Here is a 22,600-nt window from a genome sequence, read left to right as displayed (position 1 = left end):
GTACACGATACACATAAGGCAGGATTGCAGATTATGCCCTACACTCCTAGGTATACCAGGAAGTGATAATGACCAATGGCTATTTCCCGTCTGTGCTCCTACAGGGACTGGCACAGGCCATACCATATGTCTAGTATTAATCACTGAAGATGCCATTACTGATCTGTGATATCATCTTTGATGTCAGCAATGATGACATTTGAGGTGTCAGGTGCAATATCATGTGTGAGGTCCCCCATTATGGAAGAGCTTATGGTGGTGGTGGTTACAATAACTGACACATTCCAATAATCTTTCATTGCTAAGTTTAAAGTCCCTTCAACGGAAAGCATCAGGGAATTTGTACGTTTTTTAATACAGGCTAGCAGGAAGGCAGACAGATAGACTAATTGGTAGGTAGGAAGGCAGGTAGATAGATAGATAGATAGATAGATAGATAGATAGATAGATAGATAGATAGATAGATAGATAGATAGATAGATAGATAGATAGATAGATAGATAGATAGATAGATAGATAGATAGATAGATAGATAGATAGATAGATAGATAGATAGATAGATAGATAGATAGAACATTTCAAATAGACATGGTGAAAATTTTACTGAATCATTGCAAAGGAGCAGGCACTTCCCACTCTCCAGCAATGAACAGACAGAAGCATTTTTACTGACCTCCAAATAAAGAAGGAATCTGAATTTAGCACCACCACTAGGCATAGCTGACCCATCCATATCTTAGCATAAATCTGGGGGGCGCTAGAGATCCCACGGCAAGATGGCCACACGTTAGTGTAGCTCTGCCAGCCGGGAACGCCAATCCGTTATTTATCTGCTGGTTTGCTTGACATCTGCTCTTCTAACAATGGGCATATTATCTGGGATACGCATTGCAGCATCTCTGTGCTGCTGATCACTGGGCAGTGCCTGTGAGGCCAAAAAAAGTGCACCGGGTCCCTGCCGGGCCTGAGCGCTTCTGGGGTGAGAAAAGGGTTGCGCCCGACTACTGAACCCATCAAGAATGGACTTGTGGCCCAATGCTGAGTGGGGACATCTTGGGGCTGAAACATACTGCTGCTTTCCAACACGGACAGAGGTATTTAAAAGAAAGGTCCACAAACCCAGCCCTTGCCTGAGAACTCAGTCCGACGGCACATCGTGCTTTGCGGACACAGACCGCAATGGCCGCTGAGCTATGTGCTAGCCTGTGCCTGGTGGCTGGAGCAGTCGCCGCTAATCATTGCTGGAGGTGGACCATGCGGGCGATCGACTGACTGATCGGGCTGATGTTTGGCTTGCATTGTGTGAGGTTGGTGTTCGCTGCCCTGAGATGCCTGGTTGGCCGCCAAGTGGGGCACTAGGGAGCGTGAGATGGACCTGCTGGCCTTCGAGACACCAGATTGGCGCACGACTAGACCGTGCGGCCTAGAGGTTGGAGCTGATGCAGTGGGTGCATGCCTCCCTGTCCTGAGACTGTGTAGTCAATATTCGCCGCCTAATTTCAATAATACTTTTATTTGATTTTGTTAAAAATCATAAAAGAGTGGGAAAACCACTGTTGTACATAATACATTGGAAAAACCTTTATAAAAGCTAAAGATAAAAACACAACGAGGCCAGACAATCATCAGCTAACTAGACTAAGAAACAATCTTAAAAAGTATAATCAGCGCAAATAAAAATGTGAGGACCATTCAGTAGAAAATATTTAAAAATTTAGACTGTGGAATTAGCTAGTGTGCAAACAGTTCAATTCAGGGATACTAATGTTAGATCGCTTTTTTAACCAGTTTTTTTGCCGCAATTTTCCAGAATTTTATAGCTCTGTAGGACAATTGGATAGACGAGCATCCAAGGCATTTTATGACCGCAGCTCCACAAGTCCTTATTTGTTCTTTCCCTAATGACTGTCGAAGGACAATTTTTCGAATTTCCAGTAATGAGGGGCAAGTGCATAGGAGATGTAATAATGTCTCTTCACCTTACCGCAGAGGTGGCATTCTTTTGTCAGCCAGGTATGCTTCCATTTCGGGGTCAATGAATGACCCCAGCTGCAGCAGTGTCAAATAATGCTTTTTTGATATGAGAGGTGTTCAGACAAGTACGGTTGAAGTTTCAGCGTCTGGTAAGATTGTATCACTGCCCATGCATGATGTTTCTTTGAAAAGGCTGTTTTATCCATTAATAACGAGATCCGTTGATTGCATTATTGACAACAGTTTTAAATCCGGAGTGTGTGGTAATAGTGAGCCAGGCCTCCTTTAGCTGTAATGCCGAGAGAGATTCTTTTAATACTGTAAAAGTCGAATGATTTAGCCTGGCTTGATTTTCAATCTCTTCCCACAATATTGTGCTACGGTATTATCCTCTGCTGCCCTCATCCTCCAGTAGTATTTGGCCATTGCCCCTTGTCTAGCTGGTTTCTGTTTTTTTAGCCCATATTCTAAACAAATTAAAAACAAACAGCCTCATGCATCAAGCCAAAATCCAGTCGGTAAAATACCGAATCGCTAATAACACCCGTTAGCGAGTAAATAAAACCTAATCCCAATGCATCAACCCAAATACAAAAATCGCTATTTAAGGAATCCTTAAATAGCGATTCCTTAAACTGCGATTGCATTTAAGGAATCCCAAATTGAGATTCCTTAAATGCAATGCATGAAAGTAAAAAAATTAGCGAATTCGCTAATAGGGGGAGCAAATTACCATGAAGATGAACTGCATGGTAATTTGCTAAAAGTTTGAAAAATGCACTTTTGTGCATTTTTCAAAGTTTCATGTTGCGCACACACATGCCCTTAGAGCATGTGTGTGTGCAACATATGTGCACATATCAATTTCAGGGGTGCAATAGGGTGTCATTTTGACACCCTTGCACCCTTGAAATTGCATGAGCAATTTGCGAGAACCTACTGGTACTCGCAATTTGCTCATGCAATCTCCAATTCATTCCTATGGGCCTGGAGGCCCATAGGAATGATTGGGACGGCATTCCTCAATTGCTACTCGCAATTTGCTAGTCGCAATTAAGGAAAGTTAAGGAATCGCTATTTGAATAGCGATTCCTACATGCATAGCCTTTTGCTATTCCTTATTAGTGATTCCTTATTTTTCGCTAATAAGGAATCGCAAATGGCATTGTTGATGCATGTGCCCCTAACTCTTAAAAAACCTAGACTGCGCTGAGTTTAGGGCTGTGGCGTCTCTTGTGTTCAGCATTTCTGACCTGTATGATATAGAAGGTAGGAATTTTGCTGCGATTACCTTAAGCAAGTGACCTGTTGAGCAGTCTTTGAGCTTCTTCTGTAAGATTTTAAATGCAAAGAGCAGTTGTTTCGCTTTCGTTTTCCCTTGGTCCAGATGTTGCTTAAAGTTGAGGTTGCTGTCAAGCTGAAACCCCAAATATTTATACGAATCCACCTGGGATAGTGGTTTCTCATTTAATTTCCAGGTGAATTTGCATTTTTTCCTTGATTTGTGATGTTTGGAAAAACGCATCACCTTGGTTTTTTGGTAATTAATTGTTAGTTGGGCAGAGATGGTGTAGGCACCTAGTTGGGTGATCAATTGTTGCAGGCCTAGAGGTGTGTGGGCTATGAGGACAATGTCATCCGCATATTGGAGGATGGGTATCGGTGTTTTGCCCAATTTTGGGGGATCAGCTTGAATTAAATGAAGATGCTTCTCAAGGTCTGCGGTGTAGATGTTAAAGAGACAGGGGGCCAACATGCACCCCTGTTTTAGTCCGTTGATTGTTGATATCATGTTAGTTATGCTGCGCCAATCTCCTTTCCTTATTTAAACCCACGTGAGTGAGTAAAGGTTGATTATATCCTCTAAAAGTTTATTTGGTGCTCCCCAACCTTGCATTTTGGCCCATAGCTTTGTTCTCTGTACTTTGTCAAAGACCGCTTTAACCCCTTCGGCGCTCATGACGGAACGGTTCCGTCATGAGCGTCGGTTGAGCTGTGCTCATGACGGAACCGTTCCGTCATGACCACGCCCGCGCAAGAAACGGTCAGCGCTGAGCCGGAATCGGCGCCGCATCGAAGGGGTTAAGCTCAATGAAACACGCAAACAGAGTGCTGGATTTTTTGTAGGATTGATTAGCTAACAGAGTGACCGTGGAAATATTTGTGAGGGTACCCATTCCTGCCCGAAATCCAGTTTGCATGTTTGGTATCAATTTTATTCGGCTCACCCATTCATTTAAGCCTACCAACAAATTTGATGCGTACATTTTCACCTCAACATCAATTAATGCTCTCATTCTGTAGTTGGAAGGATCAGAACGGACGCCCGATTTATATATTGGGTTTAAAATACTTCCTCGCCAGGAGTCAGGGATCGTACCAGATGCTAAGGCGTGAGAAAAAAGTTGAGTGATGAGGCCTGACCAGAATGATGAAATATACCCCCACTCTACAGAGCTCTGTACAGTGGATACACCGTGCAATCTGGGGGACCAATGCTAGTTTGCCCAACTGTGTTTTAACATTATAGACTGAATTGGTGGCTGAGTGGCGTGTCTGGTGCCTTTACAGCCACTTGTGAAGAGCGAAGCGGGTGAGATCCTGTTGCTCATCTACGTGCTATCTAAGGACCTACACCGACCCTAAAGATTCACTATTAAACACCTCTGTGCAGAGGGATTGCTTGGGTCTGGACAGACCCGGCGGCTAACTGGCTAGAGATCATTTGACCCACACTGTAGATGGCCTGCCTTGATTCCCAGGGTGCGACCTACTCAGCGGAGCATCCGCGTGGATCTGCCCCCTTGGCTGTGGAGGGCCCTGGAATCTCGCAACAGGGTGCAGCCCTGGCCACTTTGCAGTATAACCAACACCACTGGCACGACATTTAAGGGACACAGTGGTCAAATACCATTGGTTTGCCTGACCATAGAGAAGGACCTTGCTACAGACCCTAATATTGCTTTGCTGTAGGACTCGATGCAGAGAAAGTGATTGTGTGAAGGAATAGTGAGGTGTGTGCATCACACACTCATGAATTCCTGCACCGGGGGTGAAAGATCACATCAACATTCCATAGACAGAACTGTGTTCTAGAAATAATAGGTGCCAATAAATCGCCAGTGGCAGATTTTCACAGACTGCTCATTCTAGTCGATGCTGTACCTGCATACCTGACCACTACGGGGAAAACAGACTAACAACAGGCCCGACTCACGTTCAAATCAAGCACTTGGCCAGACCACAACAAAGTGCACACTCAGACTCTGAGCAAGAACTACTGCTGCATGGAGACCACATTCCTTACCATGCAACAGAGCCTGCAATAGATTGATGGGAAGATAGACACTTTAAATATTAGAATGGGCAATATGGCAACAAAACTTGATAAGCATGCAACACGATTGCCAACGGCACAGCAATGCGTATCTACTGTGGATGATGACATGCAGACACTTATCATCAAACAGCTCAACATGGACAAAGAGCTGGCAGTAATCCAGGCTTAAAATGAAGACCTAGAAGCTAGATCATGCCACAGCTATCTCCATATCACAGGTGTACCGGAATCCACCAATACCGTCCGACTGGAAAACTATTTAGAATCCCTGATGAAGGAAATATTTGGAAGCAAGCAATTATCTCTGGTATTAATTGAGAGAGGACACAGAACTCTGCAAGCACGCCCCCTCCTGGCTCCACGCCGAGACCGATCATCGCCAAGCTGTTAAATTATCAGGATCGTGGCGCAAACATTTCCAGGTCAAAAATAAACTACAAGCAGCAGAAGTACCATACGCCATCCTCTATCCTGCCCGCCTCCATGTGGAACACGATGGAACGCAGAAAATATTTATTACGCCGAAAGCAGCCATGGACTTTGCTAAATCCCTCACTCGATCGAGACGCAACTTCCCGAGGGCAGAACCGGATGCTGAGGAACTCTGATGGTGGTAATGGCTGTGGAGTCAACTAATTTGCCTGTCACAACTAGCGTCTTTTTGGTGCTTGAGCTCAGTGGAGCAAGTACATAGGATGATCTTACAGGCCTGCTGCTCCCCGGGGTTATCACCCCCAACAGTCCCTACTTTACTTAACTGTTTTCAGTTAGGTTCCTGGTCACGTTTGTCCATTTGGAGGGCACTTCGGCCTCTAGCTAACCCACGAGGGGGCACCCCAAATTATCGCAAGGAACATTTACAAATTTAGATTTGATTGTATTATTTGGCGGTTCTACTACATATTGGTTTCTTTTTTCATTGAATTGGAATGGCTTTGGTATTGTTCAAGTTCTAAAGTGGGCAGAGGGTGGGTATTCTGGTTACTGTTTGATATTCCTTCCATATGCCACAGCCAGTGTAGTCATGTATCGGGCCCCTGCATACCTCCAGTATGTATACAGTAGCCCATGGTTGTCCTAGACTTGAATGGACCGACATGTAGAGCAGATTAACCTACTCACATGGAATATGCACAGTTTAAATAATGCCAAGAAAGTCAGACAGGTGTTTGCCTATTTGGACCGCCACCATGTGCATGTAGTCCTCCTCCAAAACCGCACCGCACGGCACAAGTTGTTAAAAAAAATTGGGATCTAAGTGGGAAGATGTCCAGATAGCCTCCTCTTTTTCCTCTTATTCCAGGGGGCGTCCTCATCCTAATCAAGAAAGGTACACCATTGACTATTAAACACTCTGAGGCAAATGACCAAGGAAGATTTGTTATTGTACAGGGAAACCTTGTTGGCACTGTTGTTACTCATATAAATCTATACAGACCTAAGATAGACTTCTTTACTAAAATATGGAGCCACTTACATGACCTGAAACCCTCAGCTATTATCTGGGGAGGAGACCTTAATGTTCACTTAGATCCAACATTAGATAGGTCTGCTACCATGGCTTGGCAGGATAAACACTCCGCTCAAATACTGCGAGACGGCATGGAAGACTATGGCATCATAGATATATTGAGGGCATGCCACCTGGGGGGGAATGAGAGGGTACCTTTATTTCATCCATGGTCACAGCTACATGACTGGCTGGTGATGAAGGAGGTGAGCATATTGGTCTTTGATGTACTCCATCTGACGAAAACACTGTCAGATCATTCTCCTGTACTACGGTCAGATGTCCTTCCTACCCACACACCTTAGAAATTTCAATGGAGGCTTCAAGCATCAGTGCTCCTGGATGCGGTATTCCAAGTTGGAATTTGCACGTCGATTTTACTATACTTCAAATATGACAAGAGCTGTGTGAGTCAGGCGAACACAACATGGGAGACAATCGAGGCTACCATCAGAGGAGCCTTTATAAGTCTTCAGGCAGGAGTGCTGAGAGCCATCCGCTCTCGACTTCAGTCCTTAGAGAACACCTAGAAAGATGCTATGAAGTCCGACCTGACCCCACACGTTAGCAGTGATCAGAGCACAATTTACAGAATATAACAACACGGCGCACCAAGAGATTGGAACAAGAGATATGACACATGTCCAGGAGGTGGGTGGCAAGGGCTTATAGGGAGTGAGGCCATTCTGGACATAGTTTAGTTGCCAAAATCAGATAACCCAGGGCACATGCACATGTTGTGAGCATCGTTTCCGAAGGTGAAACACCACAATACCCCATCTATTGAAGCCAAATTTGTGGAGTTCAACACTATATTATACGGTGCCCACATGACGGCAGCAGAACAGGAGACAGCATCATATCTGGATGATGTGGCACTTGCCTGGCTCTCACATGGGCAGAGTGAATTTCGTGTTCAGCTTATTTCTGAAGATGAGATAAGAGATGCTATTCTCACACTCCACAATAGGAAGGCCTCTGGGAGAGATGGACTCACTAGTGAATTTTATAAGATGTATCTGGACTACTACTCAGAGATATCTATCAAGAGGCCTATGACAAAGGGAAGCTTTAATAATAATGCTTTTTAAACCTGACAAGGTGCCTAAAAGATGTGACTCTTCTCGCTCATTGTCACAAATTAACACAGATATCAAATCCTTGCAGAAATCCTAGCAGCACAACTTCAGTCACTGTTATCCTCGTTAGTATTGCCAGGTCAATCAGGCTTTGTCCATTCATGATCCACCACACAAAACCTGTATGCAATATTTGCAGTGCTCCAACAATTAGAACCCTCACTCCAGGAAGCGGCGGGACTTCTAGATGCCACCGAGGATTTTGACTTTATATAATGGCCATATATGTTCATGTTCCTGTCCCGTATGGGTATTCTTATGGTGGATCAACTTACTGTACATGGACCCGGTAGCGCAGGTCCACGGTAATGGTATTACATCGGAGACATTCAATATTTACAGAGGGACGTGGCAGGGCTGCCCATTGCCACTGATCTTATTTGCCCTGGCACTTAAGCCTCTGGCTTGTGTAATAGACAAATACATGCTGCTGCCGCCCTTCGCTTTGGCCAGCGTCTCTTAGCCATATCTCTCTGTGCCGACGATATGGTGATATACGTCCATGACCCTGCTACCAATTTGGTGTCAGTTGTTCAAAAATGCATAAAATACGAGTGTCATCTGGGATTGGTCTAAATCGAATATTTTACCACTGACCCCAGGCACAAAACCTCATGCCCTGGAATATCCATTAAAATGGTGCGCAGATCCTGTGAAATATTTAGGCGTGTGGGTGCACGGGGATCCAATATAGTTATTTGGCAGAATTATGGTACCGCCATATGGAGACTAGAGGACCAGGTAACCCACTGGATACACCTTCCCTTGTTGTTGGCTGGCAGATTGGCAATTATGAAAATGGTAATACTTCCCAAGTTCCTGTACTTGTATAAATATCCCCTTCCCTCTGACTCAGGCCTTCTTTAAAATTCTCAAATCATGTTTGATAACTCTCGCCTGGACCGGAAGGCAACCTAGAATTTGCTGGCACACACTTTCACGTCCATACTCTCAGGGGGTGTTCAGTGCACCAGACCTTTAACTATATTAATTGTGTGCACAAGTGCACTTTGCGCACTACCGGTATCATCCTCAAAGGAATACACCACAAAAACAATTGAAAACAATGATGCTCACCATATCCCCCTCAGGACTATACTACCCCATGCATGTACAGCCACCACAGTGGCATAAATAAGCTCTATCACCAGCACTACGAGGGCCTGGCAGGCACTTAATGCACGTGCAGGTAAGACCCCCATTGTATGCTCAAGCATTGCCACTATGCACCATCCAGCATAATCAGTCACTCAACAGCCCGGAGCGCTTTCCATATTGAGTGAGCTGGGACTGGTGATGATGGGAGACGTAGACCCTGGGGCGACTTTCATTACACTTGACTTCCTGGGTACCCAGAAGCACACCCCACTCCTGATGTTAATATATCATTGCTTGCGTATAGCCATGAGGGCTTTTTATCTCTCCTTTCCACAGGAACCGTTGACAGTGGGTCCCTACAGATTCTCCTCACCTGCACCGATCATAGGACACTCATTACTAAATTAAACAACGCCTCTCAGCACGATAAGTCCGAGACCAGGAACACTGCACTAGATAGATGGAATGCTCTTCTAGAAAATCCGCTAATATTAGCCGATTGGGAATTCTGTTGCACCCTAAAGTGTAGGCTAACATCAAATTATCAAATTGTAATTTGAGGATTATTCACTTCAAATATTTGTAACAGATGTACTACTCTACCCTCCAACTAAGAAAATATGGGTTGCGAACAGTTGCAAAATGTCCCCGCTGCTGCGACCCTGTGGCAGGCTTTCTACAATTGTCTTTTCTTGCAGCCCCATTTTTCGCTACTGGACCTAGGTGACACAGGCTCTCTCTGATATGGTGATAAAACAGATGGAATGCACCCCCCCCCCCCTCCGCTCCCCCCCCCCCACCCACCACATGTGTCTCTTGAGCCTTGTTACGTCCCTCCAGCCAGCAAATCGACATTGTTGCTTGCAAAAAGAAGAGTATCTGTTCACTGGGGTGGAAGACGGACCCCTAAGTTTGAAATGTATTAAAAAACACACGGACATTTCAAAGCCCGCTGGATAGATATGCAGAAAAACTCCCACGGGCCTCCAGACCTAGAGATATCTGGGGCCCCTTCACGTCATATTTGCCAATGATTGCAGCTGAAAACTAAGCTTGACTATTGGCTTGCCATTAGAATATGTTTCGGGGTATGCGTTCGGCGTTGGTGTATTGAAATGTAACATCTTCCATAATTGGAAACGTGGTGGAATCTCAATTATATGTGTTTTATCTTTTTTTGAAAATAAAATAATAATCACATAGTAACATAATTCTTGGAAATGGATTGGCTCTGAAAGTCCGCTAGGGCTGGGATGGAACCAGCGACATAGGAAGAAATCCCCCGCAGAACAATCAGAGCAACGCTCCGTTCCCACCACTCCCTAGGCTTGGCTGGCACTTTAAACACGAGCAGATCGGAATATTTCACTTGAGTAAAAAAGCATAGGTTGGTACATTACGGCGTGGATCCGTACAGACGAGTTCCTTTGAGAACAGTGTATGGGGCAATAAACTATTGTGGGGTGCCATCTGCAGTGATGCCCAGTCTGAATGGAGGGACAGACACTGGTCTGGAATTTGTTCTGTTTCCCACCCACGCAGATGTTCGTCTGTCTCTCGAAAGATATGGATGTTTCTCGTCTGTGTCTTGGCTCAAACTGCTTCATCTCGGCTGCATGTCCTCCCCCGGGCCACATGCCAGAGCCACAGATGTGCAAAAGGGGAAGACGAAAGCATGCTGGACCACAAATTCATCAACAAGTGCTAGACGTCCCCGCCGAGCTGTTTGTTTCCCCAGGACCCCCACCTGCGACGCTGGACGGTTTTCAAGCAGGTGGGGCGGAGGGCAAAAACGGAAGATGTATCTTTTGGGCCCCCTCCCCCGGACAGTTATCCTATCCGAATTATGGCAACAAACGCATGACCGAGCACTACTGTCCATGCCTTCAGGTTGTCATGGTACACAAATGTGGATTCACGTGGAGCACAACTTGCCTCTCTCTATACGTAATTGTTACCTCTGGCAGCGGAACGTTAACACTGATTACAAGGTGACATCTCTCACTTTTGAGCTTGAAGCACATTCCTCGATTGTCTTTCACGAGTCAAAAGTAATAGACGCAATTTCAGATTTCTGTTAGAATGACTACATTTAATGCCAGCAGCAGCACGATTCTGACAGTTGCAGTCGAGTGCTGTATTTAAGTAGATATTTCAGAAAACCAATAAAGAAAAGGAACTAATATTTAAAAAGGTGTTAACATCAAATTATGAACCATCTTTGGTTTCTGAGCTGAACAAATCCATTCATTCGTTCATACACTGCGTCGGCACAGGAAGTTCTGCAAACTTGATCCGTGGGGAGAGCAGGGGTTGTGTGGCTTCTTCTTCGGTACCAAATGTGCCCGCCAGTTGTCCCACCAATGATTTTAGGATGGCTGTTCCCTCATTTTCACAAATGCATTCCACATGCAACGAGGACTTTTTCAGTTGTTGCTATTGAAGTCCAATTACATGAGCTGACACGGGTCAATCATACTTTCCAAAGGTAGCACATTTTAAGGATCACCCAGAGCTTGACAACATTTTGTACCCCCACCTTTGCCCGAGCTCAGGATGCACCCACAGACTGCCCGAGACACCGCTGAATTTTCCAAGTGTTTTTAATGTCGAAAATCCTATGTTTAAGGCTTTAGGCCTGATTCGTTAATTCTCTTAAGTTATATCAGAGGCCATGGATCTAAAATGTCAATCATGGAAGCTTATGAAAAAAGCAATAGGCCTGACTGAATTATTGTGAAAAGCTGTTGTTAAAGCTAACAGACCTTTCTTGGTGGTGTTGTGAAGTCTGTCGACAGCTATTGCTTTACAAAGATTCTGATAGATTACTATTGAAGGCAAGGAGTTTAGTGTTTATTACTTCCCTGACAAAATTCTGGTGGTAGAAGATTTCCGCTGTGAGAATTCTTGTTAGGATCTCTTGGGAGGAGCAGCAGATTGTTTTATACATATTGCTAAATTTCTGAACGTATATTCCATGGTTCTCTAGTAAGAAGGATTATGCTCACTATAATGGGTCTAAGTTATTGATAAGCAAATGATAAAGGGTACAGGCATGATTAATTGATTAGGGAAAGTTATGTAAGGTGCCATAAGTCTGAACTGTAAATTATAAAAAATGACAGCAAAAATCTGAGAAAGTGATTTATTAGATTGAAAACCTATTTATACCCCGGCACTCTAAATGTCAAATCTTTTCTCATGTACAACCTTGATAAGCTGTCTTCACAAAACCATGTAATCAATATATCTCTGGTCAAACAACAAAGATAGGTTGTGCAAAATATTTTCTTTACTTTTGAAACATCACATATTCAATCAAGACTGTAAAAAGACCCCTGATACAGAGAACATACAGATGGGGGAAAAGTTGTACAGAAAGTTCACCGTTGTACAGTCCTGATCAAGATGCGTGAGAACAGCCCACACGTGTTTCGTCACATCCAGTGACTTCCTCAAGGCTGTAAGAACAATAACAACAATTTATACATACTGTTGATCTTCATATTTAGAAAGTTCTCATCAGGACCAGTGAAATGAGAGAGAACGGTGAGAATCAGCGATAGAGACGCCCTATATTCCCACCAAACCTTTGTTGAGGTTTAGGTAAACAGGTACTGTTATAGGGGCACGTTATTATTCGTGTGCCCTGTTCTCAGCCCTCCCCAGATTAAATATGGGCTACTTCAGCGGCAACTTTCGGCTGGAAGGAGGCAGTTTTCGCCTTTCTTCCATGATTAGGAAACCTACCCGTCCTCCAAGACCGCCGGTTCTCTGTTCACCGTTCTCTCTCATTTTACTGGTCCTGATGAAGCGCTCAGGGATCCACTAGGGACCCACTTAAAGTGAAAAACATCGACCCTTTCCCACTTCTAACACTTTAGTGACACTACTACATGGGTTGAGAGCAGCGGGATCGTTTTGCTTTGTTTCCCCTCACATTCTGCATAATTTGCGTCTCCATCCCCATTATCTTTTTAGCCTAATCGAGAGGACCCCATAATAAACTATTTTATTTTCACTCACTACCACCACTTGACCCACACACCCACATGCACAAATGCGGCAACTCCTAAAAGATCTCTGTCAGAGAGCCCTCGAGTAGGGCCCACGAGGGACTGCAGTGCCACCCCCATGAGGAGCAGTGCCCAATGATGATGCTGAACACTCGCAAGGGTGTGTGAGGGCACGACAATTAACACACAGGAGTACCTCTTCCTTTCGTTGCACACTCACACCTATTTTCCGAGACAATTGATGCCACACAACCGACCAGGTTGTTGTACGCTCTCCTTTTTTTCCCTTCTAGGAACTGATACCAATTACAGTGTTTTTGAAACAGGATGGACTGAATGTTAGTATTATGTGTATGATCACTACTTTTGTAGGAAAAACAATATTTTTTTAAGCAAGAAAATATTAATTCATATTATAACATTCATATTATTTTCTGTTTTTAAGTCTTTTTATGTTCAGAATTAAAAAATATTATTCTATTTTTAGTTTGTTTGAAAAACATTACATAGCTATTTAGGTTTGTGTTGTTGTTTAGTTCTGTGTTTCAGTTTGTTATTCTTGGTGGGGTAGGCTGGAATAAAGGATTGTCCCAAAGTAGTGGAGGCCTTGATTGTTTTCAAAGGGTTGCAGCTAACTATTCATGCATGTGTCATGTTTGAAATGTTCAGGGAATAGCGGATAGGGCTTGTTTATAACATAGGTCCTGATAACTGTGTTCTTTCTTACAATTTCAATATACTAACATCAGCTAGGGTGGCTTATTCAATTTGTGCATTGGAAGGAGTCATGCCAGTCCCATCTGTATTGTTAGTTTTGGCTTCTTGTTTAGAGTCAGTGACGGCCCGTGTAGGGCGTTTTACCGGGTCGGTGACGTGGCACAGAGGAGGGGCTGGGTGGGGGGTTGCAAAATGCGTCAAACGGCCGATTTCAGGTAAATTGCGAAAAAAATTAATAAAACTAATTTCGTTGCGCGCGCTGCATCGTATTTGGCGATGCAGCGCGCGCAACGAAATTCGTTTTATTAATTTTTTTCGTAACCTACCTGAAATTGTCAGTTTGCCGCATTTTGCAACCCCCCACCCTGCCCCTCCTCTGCGCCACGTCACCGCCCCGGTAAAACGCCCTACACGGGCCGTCACTGTTTAGAGTACTGTTGAAACTTCAGCTGTTAGCTGATACACGCAACTAATCTAAGTGTCATTGAAATAATCTAAGAAAGGAGTTCCTTTTTATAACTTGGTTTTGGGGAATGGTGATTCTAGGTGTAAGTCTTGATATTTTGTGTACCACGTGCTAGTACTATAGGTTTTCAAACTTTCAAAAGAAAATTGAGTATTCGCTGTATAGCTGATGCTTAAGATGAATTTGTATACATGTCTTTATAGGATAAGAGTAAAATTGAAATACCACCCTTGTATGATTTATAAGGGTATATTTAAAAAACTGTGTGTATCACTGTCTGTTCAAAATTCTTTAAAATTCTTAGGGAGTATTCATTGTTATTTTTACTTTAATTATTATTAGTAATTTGTGGAAGTTGTCTTATTTATTGGTAAAGAGTACATCAATAATGGAATGTTAGTATTTTGTTGTTGGCAGTGGATTGCATATATCTGGGTAATGGTGGTGGACAGAATTTAAATGTACCATCCATAAGCCAGATACTACACTGTGTTAGGGTTAGTTTATTGTAGATGTGCTGAAAACGTTAATTCTTTTCCCACTCTTTTCATTGTTTAATAGACTAGTGTTCTCTTTTGCACGAGTTTATTTCAGAAGGTCAGGAATATCTATCTCTTCAAATATTTTTGGTGTACTTATAGCTTCCTTGCTGTTTGAGTTCATGTAATTACAATTTTTAAAATTTGAAATGGAATGCAACTGTTCTATTATTTCTTCAGAAGCTTTAGGAATATAAGGCTCTATCCACAAAGGTAATGTTGCATGTGTAGATCTACTCACATGTAGATCTACTCCTACAAGTTGGTGTAAATCTACACTATGGTGTTTGTCCCCATTTCCACGTGAAAATTAACACCAAGATTTAGACTTCTAAGTCTTTAGCCTCTCAAGCGTGTGTGTGGAGACTCCTATGGCTGAATTTATTAATGTGAATATACTATTAATAAATATCCTCCTGTTTGCAGAGGTCTCCATCACCCTCTGTTTTAAGAAACGTTTCCCTAATTCCTATTCACCAAGGACTACCACAGTCAATAGAGACAACACACAAGCATTAAACTTTCACATGATACTTTTTTAATAATTAAAATTTTTATTTTCAATTAACTATTTTTTATTAAATAAAATGTATTAAAAAGTTAATTCTCTGTTCCCCATCTGCGCATTATCATTTGTGCTGCGTGTCACAATCTTAGATAGTGACACATTCAACATATACAATAATTCTATTAAAATATTATTATATAGATGAAAATGATTGCATTTTGAAATGTTTAGTTAATTAATGAATAGAGCATTTTAAGAAGGGCTTGATTTAAAATTGTTTTATAGTAATGTATTTTTTTTTATGATTCCCTGTGTGTTAGTGTTATCGCTTGCCTATTTTGATTTTTATAGTTGTGTGTTGCTTCATCATTGAATGGCCATCTCTGGCACTTGGCTTACACTAAGGCTGCTCTGGTGCACATTTAAGACTGTTCGGTCAGTAATACTACTGTAGTAGTTTTAAACAAGCATTTTGAGAAATGCAATTGTCTTACTATCACGTGGGAGCATGTTTGTATGAGCCCTTCCTGGTATTTTCCTGAGCCCCACACATTTGTTGCAATTATTCCCCGTTTTACAAACACTTCTTGCCCCTCCCACATTTACTTCAAATTTCTACACTTATGTGTGCATTACAGATCTCTGCCACAATGGGTAGGATTTCAGTGTAAGAATAACTGGATAGGTGGGGTGGAACTCTCTGACCTAAAGGTTCAGAGTTGCATTTTGTACTTTAGGTACTATTTTACATACTCCAAAATAGCTTTTTTCAATAGGAGTCAGAGTCTTTAAGAATTGTTCAATTTAATTATAGAACTAGAGCTTGTTTCTACTTTAAGTCTTGGAATGTATACTTTAAGTCTTGGAATGTATTAAGAATTGGGACCTGTGTCAAAGGAGGAGGATGATTGTGCTCTTTTAGGTTTTCAACATTAGCATTTATAGTAGTTCCACAAACATAATAGCCATACACATAGCATCTTCAGGGTGTAAAGCAGGATGCAGTGACAGCATTGACTTGTTTGGTGATGTCCATTTTGCTGTTTATGATTATTCTAAGGTTCTTGGCAAGCGTGCTGAGTGTGGATGTGGGTCAGAGTTCAGCCGGTGACCAGTTGGAGTCCTATGGTGATGTGTTCTTGAAGAAGAACAGTACTTCTGTTTTGTCAGTGTTGAGCCTGAGACAAGGCTTCCATCAGATGAACTTATGTCTTGTACTGGGGTCTTGTCTGAGACGAAGAGTATGAGTTGCATGTCATTGCACAGATGATGTTGGACTGAGGGATCATGTATGTGTTGAAGATGGTGGGGCTGAGGGGTGAACCATGCAGACTCCACACACAAGTTTGCAGGCTTCTGAGGAGTGAGGTGCCATGCTGACAGCTTGTGCTCTATCAATGAAGAAGGAGCAGCGCCAGCAGAGAGTGGGTCCTTGGATTCCTATCTCAAGAAGGTGCCTAATGAGGGTGGGGTGTGAGACAATGTCAAATGCTGCAGAGGTTTTCAGAAGAATGAGGACTACCATGTCACCTTTGTCAAAGGTCTTGCGGATGTCATCTGTGGCAGTGCTGTTTCTATACTGTGGTTGTGCCGGATTCCGGACTAAATGGCATAGCGGAGCGGGTGGTTAATGAGGTGGTCAGTGAGGCACTGATTGACTAGTTTCTCTAGGACCTTTGCTAGGTATGTTAGAAGGGAGATGGGTCAATAGTTGGAAAACATGGATATGTCAGCGGGTGGTTTCTTGAGTAAGGGCATGACAGTGACTTGTTTCCAGGTGTCCGTGAATTTGGCTTAACTGATAGATGCATTGAAGATGGGTTTTGTGCCCTGTTGATCAATGTGAGTCCTTTGGTGAAGGCATGTTGGGGGCAAGGGTCAGATGGGGCCCCCTCATGGAAGGTCTTCATGGTATCATTGATTTCCACTGTTGTTGTGATGAGCCACGAGGTCAGCCTTTGTTCTAAAGCAGCAGTGCAAGTTGAGTTGCAACGGTGATGGAGTCCGGTTGAGGGAAGAATTACAAGAGCTTGTTGCAAAGGTATTGTGAGGGGGTGACATTACTGGAGGCATGATGAAATCTTTAATGATGGTGAATATTTCCTTGCTTTTAGAAGTGGCGGCATTGATTCGATCTGCAAGAGTTATGCACTTGGTGTTCCGTGTCTGCTCCTGGTAGTGTTTAGGACTGATTAGAAGATGTCTTTACCTGTTGTGTCTTCACTTGTTCTCCATTTGTCCTCCACTTTCTTTCAGTGGTGTTTTGTCAGCCTGAGTTCCTCTGTGTACAAACTAGTCTGTGGTCAGGGTCTTGCCATTGGGTTGCGCTTGTGGGGAACCAGGGTGTTGAAGCATGCACTTATCCTGCTTTTGATATTCTTGATGGCTTTCATCAAGTTGCTGGTTTGCTCAGGCTGGAGTTTAGAGAGGGCGGAATCTCACCCCTTCTCTGTGATGGTTTCCCAGCTGTGGAAGGCGGTGCCAGTGATGGTAGCTCTGTGGTGGTGTGGGATGGTTATGCTGAAACTGATTAGTGTGTGATCTGTCCAAGTCTATGTTGTTGGCTTGTTGAATGTGATGTAGCGGATGGAGGAGAAAAATAGGTCCAATAGGTTTCTAGCAGTGTGGGTACATTTGGTAACATGCTGACTAAGGCCAAAGTTGCTGAGGCTTTCTAGAGAGGCCATAGAATTTGGGTTAGAGGGAGATTCTGGTTTTGTTTGTCTGTTTATTTATTGCAATAAATAAAGGCAGGTAACGTGGGGATTTTTCTCCTTAGGATATTTCTTTGTATGGGTATACTTGGAAGAACATGCCTGCATTTAGTAAAATTCATTAAAAGTTGAGGTCACCAAGGAGGATGAAGATGCTGGCATTTTTCATTAGAGATGCAACGAAGTCAGTGATGCTACTGGTGAAATTTGAGTGGGGTACTGGTGGTCTGCAGATGAGGGCTCTGCTCAAGGAGAATTTGGCTGTGATGCATATCTTGAACATGCGGAGTTCCATGGAGCTGGTGAGGGTGTCCATGTACATAGCGCAGCTATGTATCTTTGAATACAATGGCAACTCACTTCGCTGACTAAGTGATGTCCATCTGCCCATGTTTGTCGATAACTATTTCTGTGAAGAACTGTACCTTCTATTTGAGTCTCCATGCTTACTCTGCAACAAACTCAGTATAAAAGACCCATGGTCTGTGCATTCAAGCCACTACCTCCTGTAACACTTGAGGGTGTTGTATGGACGTGGTCTCACTCATGAGTGAATAAACTTGTTATTTTTGAATTCCAACTTCAGTGCCGATCTCTTCTTTGTTGGTTTAAGGACCCGTAGACAGATAAGGGTGAACCCTGCACTGGTGGGCCCCTAAAAAGGCTCATTTCCACAGTTTGGCGCCCGACTCGTGGGGATCATCGGAGACGCGGCCGCTTGAAGGAGTGGTCTTAATGGAGGAATGGAATATTGCTGAGGAGGTACCCTGCATGAGGAGACCCTTGTCTTTGCAGACCAAAGTGACTTTTCCGGTTTTCCTGATCTGACCCTCGGGATGGTGGCCGGATATTTCCATTGGTGCACATTTCTGCAGTGACCATTAGGTCAACCAAGAGATTGGCAGTTGGAGGCTGGAGACTTTTGCTTGGTAAGGTAGCTGAAGCGGCACTTTTGATTTTGGATTTGCTTGGCCAAGATTATGGTTTTGTTTGTTTGTTTATTTATTGCAATAAATAAAGGCAGGTAATGTGGGGATTTTTCTCCTTAGGATATTTCTTTGAATGGGTATACTTGGAAGAACATGCCCGCATTTAGTAAAATTCATAAGTGGTGATACGGAGTGCTCTTGAGTGTTCCTCCAGGCCAATTGGTAATTCGGTCTCTTCTTGCAAAGGCTTGATGGTTTTACCCTATCTTGTTTTGGGTGGGTCTGTGGACCCCTTTAATAGGCATGTGTTCTGGAATAAGTATGATTTGGTAAAGACTACGGGGCAGATTTACAATCACTGGCGCATCCCTGCATATCAGCAGGGATGCGCCAGTTATTGTGCGTCAGGGTCCCGCCACCATGGATGCGCTGCATTTACAATGCGGTGCACCATGGGGCAAAAACGGACAGATGCGTGACGCATCTGTGCCGTAAAAGGCAGCGCATTGCTGGAGGTGTGTCGCAAGCGCGACGCAGCTCCAGCATGGCTCCAGGGTGCCCTATCTTTGAAATGCTGCGTCAATCCTTACGCCTGCTTCAAGCAGGCGCAGGGTTTTGACGCAGCATGGGCTCAAAAGTGACTGAGTGAAATCTTGTAGATTTCACTCAGCCACTTTTAGGAGGCGTTCCTGCACCGGAACGCCCCCCCTGCGCCAGAACGCCTACTTCTGGCGCAGGGCTTTACAACGTGACGCATCTCCCAGATGCGTCACGTTGTAAATACCCCGCAGCATGGCGCTGGTTTTGCGCCGCTTCTGCGTCACAAAAGTGACGCAACGGCGGCGTAAAAGAGGCGCAAGGGGCTTGTAAATCTGCCCCACAGAGGGGCCGATCCCGATTCCGGCTGCAAAACCAACCGACCGACACGGACCCAGACCGAATACCAACCGACACGGACCAGCGCTGTACGACCCATGCAGTACGATGCAACGCGTGTGAATTACAACCGACACATATGGCATACAAGCCGTACGACCGAGCAGTAAGAAAAATAGTGATCCGGCCGGAAAACCGAAGCGATTTTCACGAACCCGGAATGAACTCGACCGACCAGTACCCGCGATGTCCGATCCGCACAGTACCATGCAATGCGTGTAAAACCAGACCGACTCGCACGAAGACCAAGCCGCATGACCGACACGCACAGACAACCGGGCCCACAAGCAATAGAGACTTTAGAGACCAACGCGTATGAAACACAGAAGATAGGCAGCGTGAACGAGGCGGAGATGCCCGCACGAGACAACAGCAACGTCCGTTTCCGTCACATCAACGTCTCCTTCATGCCTACAAGACCCAAAGGAAAAAAGACAAAAAAGGACCAAACAAGCAATGACATAGCCAATAAATATTTAAAAAGAAACTGGGACAAAGACACACCCACAACTCCAACTATATAACGGACTACAATCACTACCATCATCCCTTGCAAACAGGAGACACGGCCAGCAGCAAACACCAGTACACAGCAACCACAGACACACTCACAACTCACCCATCACACAACCCACACACCATCAGCACCTCATACAAAAGCACACACACATACAGCCAGCAAAACCAACACCAACCCACCCTCACTTGCACCCTCACACACACATCCCTCACCACCACCACCCATCACCATGCCCCCAAAGAAGAATCCAAAGTTCACAGATAGTGAGTTAGAAGTGCTGGTAGACGAGATCATCAGAGTAGAGCCACATTTGTTTGGTACATTGGTCCAAAGGACCCCCATGTCACTGAAAACCAAGATGTGGGTGAGGATTGTGGACAAGGCGAACGCTCTAGCACCAGCAAGGCGCACAAAGGACGATATCCAGAACAGGTGGTATGACGTGCGCAAGACCGTCAAGAAACTCATTGAAAAAGATCACGCCCTGAGTCAGTGCACCGGCGGTGGCCCTCCTGCCAAACAAGTCTACTTCAGGACCTGGGAGGAGAAGGAGCGGGACATCCTACCACCAGAGAGCGTCCATGGGCTAACAGACATACCAGAGCCTGGTGAGTACACAAACAACATACCCAAGATTGTGTGGCAAGGGGACAGTGAAACCATGCACCGGAAGCAAAGCTACACTAACCAATAGATAATCATACCAAGATGTGTATGCCAGTCAGACAAACACAATTCCTGCCATCTCATAGTGACTTGGAACTGTGTCATGACATGCACCAACCTACAAACAAACCAGTGACACAAAACTAAATAGACACTGCCAGACAGTTTGCCACCACAAACACACTACCTCACAGAGCAGCTGACTGACAGGAAGGAATAGTGGGGATGCAGGTGAAGTGAGTGTATCCAAAAGCATGATGGGGCCTGTAGTCACAGATAATGCTCCCCTCCTGATTGGCCCATCAAGCCCTCTCTGAAACATGCCCACATCACAGGGAGTGGAAAATGACTGACAAGATAGCTGACACTGGGTCCTGCTGTGGGGAGCACAAAGACCTGCTAGGGGTTGTGTGCAAATCAGAAGCAGGACACCACTGACTGACATCTTGAAAGACAACTTGCTCGCCCTACAATGGAAGCACGTTTCATGATGGGAAAGAGGACTGACAGCCCTGAGCATAATTACCAGCATGTGGAGACACCCCCCCCTCAACACAAACTCCACACAACTCACCGGGTAGAATGCATTGACACACACCTCAGTGAAATATCAGCAAAAGATACCCTATCCTGGGCGCTGCTGTGTGAAGCACAGGGGTTCTCTTTGGACTTGTAGCCAAACAAACACCAGGATTTCACAGTCAGCCATCTTGCCATTGCTGTCACACCCCCTCACAGGGAAGCAGAGTCAAGAGGAAGGAAGTATGTGCATGCTGGGAAGGAGGTGTAGCCAAGAGTATGATGGGAGTTGCAGTCACAGACAATCTATACCCAACTACATGGCCCAGCAGGCTCACACTGAACCATACTCTCCCCACCGGGAGTGTGAAGGGACTGACAAGATGTCTGATACTGGACTCTGTTGTGGGGAGCACAAGGCGCTGCTGGGAAATGGGCAACAACAAACACCAGGACTTCACAGTCAGCCATCTTGCCATTGCTGTCACAGCCCCTCACAGGGAAGCAGAGTCAAGAGGAAGGATGTATGGGCATGCTGGGAAGGGGGGTGCAGCCAAGAGTATGATGGGAGTTGCAGTCACAGACAATCTACACCCACCCACATGGGCCAGCAAGTTCTAACTGAACCGTACTTGCCCCACAGGGATTGTGAAGGGACTGACATGATGTCTGACACTGGGTTCTGTTGTGGGGAGCACAAGGCCATGCCGGGAAATGGCCAACAACAATATCAAACTCTGTCCGTGACAAGCTGGGAAAAAGCAGTGTACAGGCAGGCATCTGTTCGAAAAGTAGAAAATGTCATGTTTGTGAACCATCGATGCATGTAGAAACATAACTCACATTGTGTGTCTCTTCCAAACATAGGTGGTGCTGGGCACCCAGCACCAAATGATGAGGATTCCCAGTCCCAGACTCTGGCAGACACTGAGCTCTCTTGCGTGACTCTGTCTCTGTCCTCTTCGGATGATGACAACCAACCTGGCCCCTCTGGTGTGAGGCATCATGC

The sequence above is a fragment of the Triturus cristatus genome, chromosome 7, assembly GCF_964204655.1.
Source record: "Triturus cristatus chromosome 7, aTriCri1.1, whole genome shotgun sequence".
NCBI lineage: Eukaryota > Metazoa > Chordata > Amphibia > Caudata > Salamandridae > Triturus > Triturus cristatus.
Note: the sequence above shows the minus strand (reverse complement) of the source record.